The 8,955-nt window shown below is 45.3% G+C and overlaps 1 protein-coding gene across 1 annotated transcript in view; it reads left to right on the plus strand.

Annotated features, from left to right (window-relative positions):
* The window catches only part of RELL1 (RELT like 1), a 142,546-nt gene that overhangs the window by 90,650 nt on the left and 42,941 nt on the right, over nucleotides 1-8,955 (plus strand). The window lies entirely within an intron of this gene.

Here is an 8,955-nt window from a genome sequence, read left to right on the forward strand (position 1 = left end):
AGAAAACCAACATCCTCACAGCTGGACCAATAGGTAACATCAAGATAAATGAAGAAAAGACTGAAATCCAGATTTTGGCTTGGCTTGGATCCACAATCAGTGCTCATGGAAGCAGCAGTCAGGAGATCAAAAGACACATTACATTGGGTAAATCTGCTGCACAAGACCTCTTTATAAAGTATTGAAGAGCAACGATGTCATTTTGATGACCAAGGTGTTGTGCCTGACCTAAGCTGTGATATTTTCAGTCACCACCTATGCAGATGAAAGCTGGATATTGAAGAATTGGTGTATTTTAGTTATGGTGCTGGTGAAGAATATTGCAAGTACTGTGGACTGTCAGAAAAATAGCCAAAGATGCTCCTTGGAGTCTAGAATGACGAGCCTTGCTCTCACACCTCGTGAAACTGTTATCAAGAGAGACCGGTCCCTGGAGAGACCCTCGTGCTTGGTAAAGAAGGTCAGAGAAAACGAGGAAGATGGACCGACAGTGACTGAAACATAACGATGGTTGTGGAGGACGCTGAGGACTGGGCGCTTTCTCCCTGTTGGCATCCAATAGCAACAACTAATGTGTGTGATTGAAGATTTCCTTCTTTTCCCTACCTTCCTCCTTTTATGTCTTCTGAGAGATTTGTAGATGTCATGTTAACTAATACTGTTCGTTATTTTGCTTTTGGCAACTATTTCATAGTTTCTCTAAGTCGTTTGTAATGAACATGAACTACCTCAGTGAATGAGCGGCATTAAATCAGTAGGAAATAGCCTTCTTCCCACTGTCATCTCTGTAATAGAGTTATGGAAGAGGAAAATACAGGTTTGCTTTTGAGTAATTGTTTACTAACCCTCCTTTTTTTGAGTTAAAATTGGAACCTAACAACCACCACCCCAAACAGAACAAAAATAACAAATTAGGAACTACTTATGAAGTCGAGTTTTTTGTTTGTTTAAAGCAGTCAGTTCAGGTGTTAGTGCAGCTGGCTCGAATAGCCTTTCTCTAGATTAGTTTCACGTACCAAGAAAAAAAAGAAAGAAAAGAACATGCTTGCAGATTCCATTGTTTATCACACATATTAGGGTATTTTGGAGAGATGTTGCTTTTTGGATCATAGGGCTATTGGACCGATGGATGTCTTTAAACTTGGCCTGAAGCCCAGCTCTACGATCAATTGGTAATGGTTCCACCCTGGGTTGAGGCATTTGGCAGCTAGCAAAAGGTTGGAGGTTTCATTCCACCTAATGGCACCTCTGACGAAAGGTCTGGCATTTATTTCTGAAAAATCAGCCACTGAAAACCCCGTGTGATACATGGGTCAGAATTGACTGCATAGCAGCTATTTTTTTTCCGCTGTGTGTCACTGGAGAAGCTCATAGGTCACTACTGTACTCCAAATAGTTACACTGTAGTGTGGGCTCTGTGCTCACATGGCTCGGGTAGGGCTCTGCCTCGCCATGCACTAATAGATGGCACTTGTTGGTAAGCCCGTGGGCCTCGTTTTAAGGAGCGCTGCTTGGTGTAGTGGTTAAGTATTGAGCTCCTAACTGCAAGGCCAGTATTTCAGACCCGTCCAGCTGTTCCTCAGGAGGAAGATGAGGTCATCTGCTCCCAGAAAGATTGACAGCCCCGGAAGCCCATAGGGGGGCAGTTCTATTCTGCCCTGTGGGGTCCTTCGGAATCAGAATCAGCTTGGTGGCAATGAGTTTGGTTTGGGTTTGGGCGGCCTCATTTGCAAATGAGGTGATGAGAGAACTTGCTTACAGGTGACCTGAAGTCACAGACACGCTGCTAGCCTTACTGTTAAGAGTTACTTCAAAGTAGCAGCTCGCGCTTGGGACACAAACCCTTCAGAACAGGATTTGAAGTTAACATTAGATTCCGGAAATTGTGTTGCCTTAAGGTAAGGTGACCAGACGTCCCGCTTTTGGCGGTTTAAAAAAGTCCCGATTTTTTGAAAGAATACACGACAAGCTAGGGAACGGTCTATTTGGTCCACACAGACCAAATTTTTTAATCAAGAACCCCCCCTCACCCGGTCAATGGTGTCCTGCTTTGAATCTGGTCACCTTACCTTAAGGTCAAGTCAACCAAATGCTTTTTAAAAGTCTCTTTCTTGAATAGACCTTGCTAACAATTTGAAAGGTAGAACCAGGCCTCCAGAAATAATCTCCCTGCCTTTCTTCCCTCCAGTCACTCAGCTCCCTTCCTGGGCAGTGATTCCCAAACTCACAGCAGTGAAAGAGCAGGAGGAGGCAGGTGCAGAGAAGATGGGAAAAGAAGAGGAGATTCCTGCAGGGGTCCAAATTGCCCACATTGCTGACCCCACCCCCATCCCTGCAGCTATTGGACAGTTGTCCTTCTGGTGCCCCTCTCGGAGGACTCCGCCCTTGCGGCCCACTGCCCAGGGTCTGCGGGGCCTCTTCAGCCTGCACTGCCGTCAAGGCGCAGCTGGTGGCCTCCCGACCCGTGTCCATCTGGAGTGAGGCCGGGTCAGATGAGCCTCCTGAATGCAAACTGTCGTTTGAGGTGCTCAGGATGATTCTGGAAGTCAAGGTCCTCAGCCCCTTGTAGGACCTCAGGACTCTACAGTTAGGTCCCCCAGGCAGCCCCTCTCTGAGAAAGGAGTGGGGTTGCTGATGCCTTTGTCGACTGCCTTCTGGGACTCTGTGTTTAGTCAGAGAGATCTGGTTTTAAAAACTCACTTCCTGTGACTCTTCAAAGCTGGCTTTTCCCACTTTAGTTTCGTTGCAACCTGGGATGGTAGCTAGTTCAAGTTTTCATTATTAACAACAAATGCCTTTGTTTGTTCACTCTTTTGTTCTGGTGTCAACTAGGAGAGGAAGGGGACTCTGCAGTGTTTGGGTTTAGTTTCCCAACCTCTTGCCTGTCAAGAATGTGTGATATATTTGGCATAGCCAAATTCCGTTTATCTTTTGAGGCCCAAAGTAAACCCTTTTTCTTCCGCGATCACTGTAATTCCCTTCTTAAGCCCTCCTCAGAAGGAAACGGCATCTGAAGGGGTTATGCCCGAACCTTGCTTTCTGAGGAACTGCGTTGGAAATTGAAATGTTGCGTGCCCTTTGTAAACAATCACCCCCAGTCTAGATCCCAGGTGTGTCTGGGTACCGCTTTAGGGCAGAGCACTTTTACTAGGTGATTTTGGGAAGCAGGTCACCAGGGTTTTCTTCTGGGTGGGCTTCACCCTCCATCCTTTCTCCCTTGGTATTCATCATAACCATTATACCATACAGGCATGCCCAGTGATCACTGAGACTCCAGCAAAAGGTTTTGGGACACTTTTTTTTGGAGGCGGGTGGCAAGTATAAATACTTCAATAATAAAAAATTTGATGTATACCAAAATTTTAGAAATGGTAATAGAACACATTGGCAATCCAACCCCCCACCGCCACCCCCGAGCCATCTTTGAACACAAGTCTGATAATTGGCTTCCAAAAGACAACAATGTTGAAAACACCGTGGAGTGGTTCTAGGAGCCCTGGTGGCTTAGTGGTGATGCCTTGGGCTACCGACTACAATGTCAGCAGTTTAAAACCACCAGCTGCTTAGGAGAAAGACAGTGTTTCTCTTCCAATAAAGAATTCTAGTCTCGGAAACTCAGGGGCAGGCCTACCCTGCCCTTTCGGGCCGCTGTGAGTTGGCATTAACTCGATGACAGAGCTTGGTTTTGGTCTTGTGGAGTTCTACCCTGCATGTTTGGATTACCATGAGCTGATACCAAATTCATGGCATTTAACAACAACAGATGTATCGTACAACCTTACTATCAGCAATTCTCCTAATTGTAATTTATAAGTTATTCATATAGGTGTCTGAGTAGGATAATAATAAAATAATGGTGACTTATTAAACACATACCTGTGCTCAGGATCTCCCAAAACAGTCATCTAAGTTTCTTCAACCTTTTCAGCAATCCCATGAGATACACTTAAAATTATCATAGGCCCAGAAATGCTTCCACATACTGATATGATTTCTGAATTAATAAAAAATTAAAATTATATACAGCTATACTGGAGCCCCTGGGTGGTGCCAACTGGTAGGTGTTCAACTGCCAACCAAAAGAGTGGAGACCTGAATTCTCCCAGAAGCTCCTCAGAGAAGACCTAGCCACCTACTTCCCCAAATCAGACACTATGGAATTATACTTGGATTCTTTTTATTTTTCTTTAATGATAAAGTAGCATAGTGTTTCTATTTCTCACACTTCATGAATTTACTACAAAAATGTTTACGTATACAGAAAAATTAAAAGGATCACACAGTGAATCCCTGTGCACAAGCTACTAAAAAGTCAGTATTTTGCCATATTGGATCCATCTGTCCATCCATCCACCCATCTACCCAACAGACTACATGCATCCTCTAGAGTTACGACTCACTTCTCCACGACCAGGATACCATTGCTGTACCTGCAAAGACAGTATGTCCGATACCCCCTGGTTTCAGTTCCTCCATTGTCCTAAATAACTATGTATCTATACACTGTGTATGTTAATATGCATTATTATACAGGCACACGCTGTGCTCGAAACCCAGTGAATAGTGACCTATCCACTCTGGCATTTTAGTGAGCTTTCTGGTGCTTTAGTCCCCAGAGAAGGTTCTGGGAAAGAAAGTCTCCACTGTGTCTCTCCCAGAGATTCACAACAAAGGCTCTGATATGTCCTGCAAAAGGAAGTATGGCTAACAATGGTTAATCCTGGGTTTACTGAGGCATGTATAATTATAGTAATATTAATTTATATTATTCATATAGAAGAATATATAAATACATGTGTTTTTTTATCTGAATTTAGACTTCACTCAGGACTCATGATTGCAGTTGATCATTTCGTTCCCTGAAAGAGCTATCTGAACTTAAATGCAGCCGAGAGGGTAAGAAGAGAGGGGAGACGTTTTCTTGGGCTCCCACTGTTCCCCATTACTAGTCTCCTTGCCCACTCTCAGTGGCTTCTTCAGATTCCCAGGGAGCCCCTGCTGGCCCAAGCCTCTCCACTGTGGCTCCCGAGGCCTGCTCCATGATCACGCTCTACCCCTCAGTCTCCCAGCCCCTAAAGCAGCTGGTCTCCCAGGGATTAGGAGGAAGCTTCTTGACTGTTGGGTTTGTCAGTGGGCCTTGTCGTGACCGGAGCCTGGCCCCTCAGAGCCTGGCCTGCTGGCTTGTGCACGCTCTTCTGGGGAAGCTGTCCCCACTAGCAGTTGTTCTAAGGGTGGCCTCACTGCCCGAGCTGAGCGCTCCGTAACACGGTAGCACGGTCACTTCAGGTCTTTGATAAAAGAAGGACAATTGAGGGACTGTGTACAGTGGGGTGGGGGGGTGCGATTTTGTGTCATGGGTGGGTGGACTCTGGGCAGGCAGGCCCTGCCGGCTGACCCCTCCTCTGCCCGGTCGCAGCTGTGGAGTGGGGAGGGGCGGCCAGTGCAGCTGTTTATCTGGGAGTTGTTTGGAAGTGCATGACTGCCTGAACTTTCACTACCGAGTTTAGCACTGTTCATACACTGACTTCCATTGTTTTTCAAGTTCCAGATCAGCTCATTTGTTCTCTCCATAAAATTTAAGCTTCTTGAGTTTGTCTGGGCAAATGGTATGTCTCATATCGGACAGTGTAGAGCAAGGACCTGAAAGGGCTTATGACTTTGGTTATCTTTGTAGCCAAATAACAATGACTTGTGAGTGATTGCTCTGGTTGAATTGGCACTACCATAGGAGACATTGTAATAGAGTGTGTCTGTCGCGTGTTGGACTGCGAACCCCAAGGTTAGCAGTATGAAACCACCAGCCGTTTCACGGGAGAAAGACGAGGCTTTCTGCTCTTGTGAAGAGTTAGTCTTGGAACTACACAGAGGCAGTTCTATCTTGCCCTGTAGAGTCGCTGGGAGTCAGAATTGACCCAGTGACGTTGAGTTTGGATTTTACCCACTACCACCGAGTCTGCCTCCCACTGTCTGAGACCTACACAGTGATACCGCAGCTGTGGAAATCAATTTGTTCCAAATTTGTGTTCGAACAGCGAAAGGTTGGAGAACTAAATATTTTCCTCTTAAAACATTATGGGAAACCAAATAATTGCTTCTGAGGCCTGAAAACTACATTTGCAAATTCACTCTGGAGGCTTTTAGCCTTCTCGCACATCATTGCCTCGGCTGCATTGCAGCCACCCGGTTGTTTCTGAGTTTTCTAAATTAACTTCTCAACCTCTTCGATGGTCTGGGTTTTCGTTTCGTGGTAAATGACTTCATACCTTTCGAATCTTCATACATTTTGATAATCACATATCCAGCCATCAAATCAGGCCAGGGCGACCTGATTCAAGTTTTGCAATTATTTCTTTTTTTAGTTCTATTGTGGTTCTCAGTTTTCCTCTTGGTTTTACTGCTGGTATCACTAACTTTCTTTGGAGCCATGGCTATAATATTTTATGCAAAGAAAGTGCAAGAAAACACAGTGATGACTGTTTCAGCGTATTAGCTCACACACTATATCTATTGTCTGAGCAAGAGCGGCACTTAGACTGCGGCGTCTCCCCTTGGTGTCTGTGTGTGTGGCCTGATGCCATGTGGGACTCGGCCTGGACAGGCTTTTCCAAGTCGAATCTTTGGCTGACTGTTGAGCAGAGCTATGGACACCGAGTCGATTTTTTTTTAACTTTGCTGTTCGTGTAGTTGAAATTCGCTCTTGGAACCATTCGACAGCTGAGGTATCACTGTATAGATTTCCGGGGCTTTGTAAGTCTTCATGGGAGCAGACAGCCAGTTTTCTCCCAAGGAGGAGGCGTTGAAGGGCCGACCTTGCAATCCAACGCTTACCTCTTTCTAAACACTGCTATAGGGTTATTTTCTTCCTTTGTTTTCTTGTTTTTATAAATGATTTTATTGGGGGCTCTTAAAACGATCCATACATCAATTGTTCCCACCATATTTGTGCATATGTTTCCGTCATCATTTTCAAAGCATTTTCTTAATACTTAAGCGCTTGTTATCAGCTCCTCTTTTTCCCCCTCCCTCCGCTACCTTCCCACCCTCATGAGCCTTTGATACATTATAACTTACTATTATTTTCATATTTTATACTGTCCGTTGTCACCCTTCACCCACGTTTCTGTTGTTCGTTCCCCTTGGGGATGGGGGTGGTTATAGTTGAGCATTGTGATCAGTTCCCATTTTCTCCCCCTTCTTCCCCCACCTTCCCGCTACCCTCATGGTATCAATACTCCCATTACTGTTTCTGAGGGGTTTATCTGTCCTGGATTCCATGTGTCCAGAGTTCTTATCTGTACCAGTGTACGTGCTCCAGTCTAGCCGGATTTGTAAGATAGAACTGGATCATGATGTTGGCGGGGAGGAAGCATTAAAGAAACAGATGGATGTTGTGTGTTTCTTTGGTGCCATACTGTACCCTGGCTGACTTGTCCCTTCCTTGTGACCCTTCTGTGAGGGGATGTCCAATTGTCTACAGATGGGCTTTGGGCCCCCACTCCAACCCTTCCCTTTTTGAATCAATAAAATTGATTGTTTTGGCTCCTCAAATGCCTGATACCTGATCCCATTGGCACCTGATGATCTCACCGGTTGGTGTGCTTCTTCCATGTGGGCTTTGTTGCTTTCCTACTAGATGGCAGCTTGTTTAACTTCAAACCTTTACGACCCCAGATGCTCTATCGTCCAATAGCCAGGTACCATCAACTTTCTTCATCACATTTGCTTATGCACCCATTTTTGTCTTCAGCAGTTGTGTTAGGAAGGTGAGCATCACAGAGTGCCAGGTTATTAGATCAAAGAGGCCTTATGGGGATGGAGGGCTTGAGTAGAGACCCAGTGAAGGGTCATTGGGTCATGCTAATCATTTTCTGCATGCTAGTTTTGTTCTTGCTCTACTGAAGTGGGGCTGACAGGGAGTTACAATCATCAGTCTTGAAGTCAAGGTGCTGTGTGTACACCCAGGCGCTGACAGTTATTAGCTGTGTGACCTTGGGTATATGACTCGTTGTTAGCTGCCATCAAGTTGTTTCTGACTCACAGCAACCCTGTGTATTTATCACAGAACACCCCTCCCCCCGCAGTCCTGAGCCATCATCCACACAGTCAGTACTATGAACCCTTTACTGTAGCCACTGTGTCAGTCCATCTTGTTGAGGGTCTTCCCCTTTTCCACGCACTCCCTACTTCATCAAATATGATGCCCTTTTCTAGGAACTGGTCTCTCCTAATAACATGTTCCAAGTCCATGAAATGAAGTCTTATTTGCAGTCTTGTTTCTAAGAAGCATTGTGGCTGGACTTCTTCCAGGACCGATATGCAGATGTGAGGGCGTATCCCCCCAAACCGGAAAACTTTGTTCAAAGCTATGTATTTAAATTTTTTTTAACAAAACAACCTATCACCTTCAGAGTATTCTCCATTACTTTTCTACTTTGTCAAATTGCTGTCCTTGCATGTCCCTCTGCATTTGCAGTAACAAAAAGAAGTTTCATGAAGCAAGGTCAGGTGAGTGAGGTGCGTGGGGCACGAGAGGCATGCTGTTTTTTGCCAAAAACTGGCTCACTGAGAGGCTGTGTGAGCAGGTGCATTGTTGTGGTGGCAAAACCAGTCCCTGGTCTGCCACAAATCAGGCCTTTTTTGTCGCACAGTGTTATTCAGTCTTTTCAGATCCTCTGAATAGAAAGCTTGCTTAACAGTCTGACCTGGTGGAATGAACTCTGAATGTACTAGGGGCTGACACTTCCATCCGTTTGGGAAGTTGATGGACGTTCAGAACGAGATTTGTCCTCAGTCGACATTTCACCTTTATTGAGAGGAGAAGACCACTTGTACACTTGGGTTTTCCCCGTGGCGTCTTTCTAAGCTGTGTTCAACATCACAACACTTTCTCTGGCATTTTACCAGAGCAGGAAACAAAATTTCACAGCCGCACACTGTTCTCTTAAATTGGCCATC

Source organism: Echinops telfairi, unplaced genomic scaffold (assembly GCF_000313985.2).
Source record: "Echinops telfairi isolate 266 unplaced genomic scaffold, ASM31398v2 ScPeMD7_7468;HRSCAF=8506_0, whole genome shotgun sequence".
Lineage (NCBI taxonomy): Eukaryota > Metazoa > Chordata > Mammalia > Afrosoricida > Tenrecidae > Echinops > Echinops telfairi.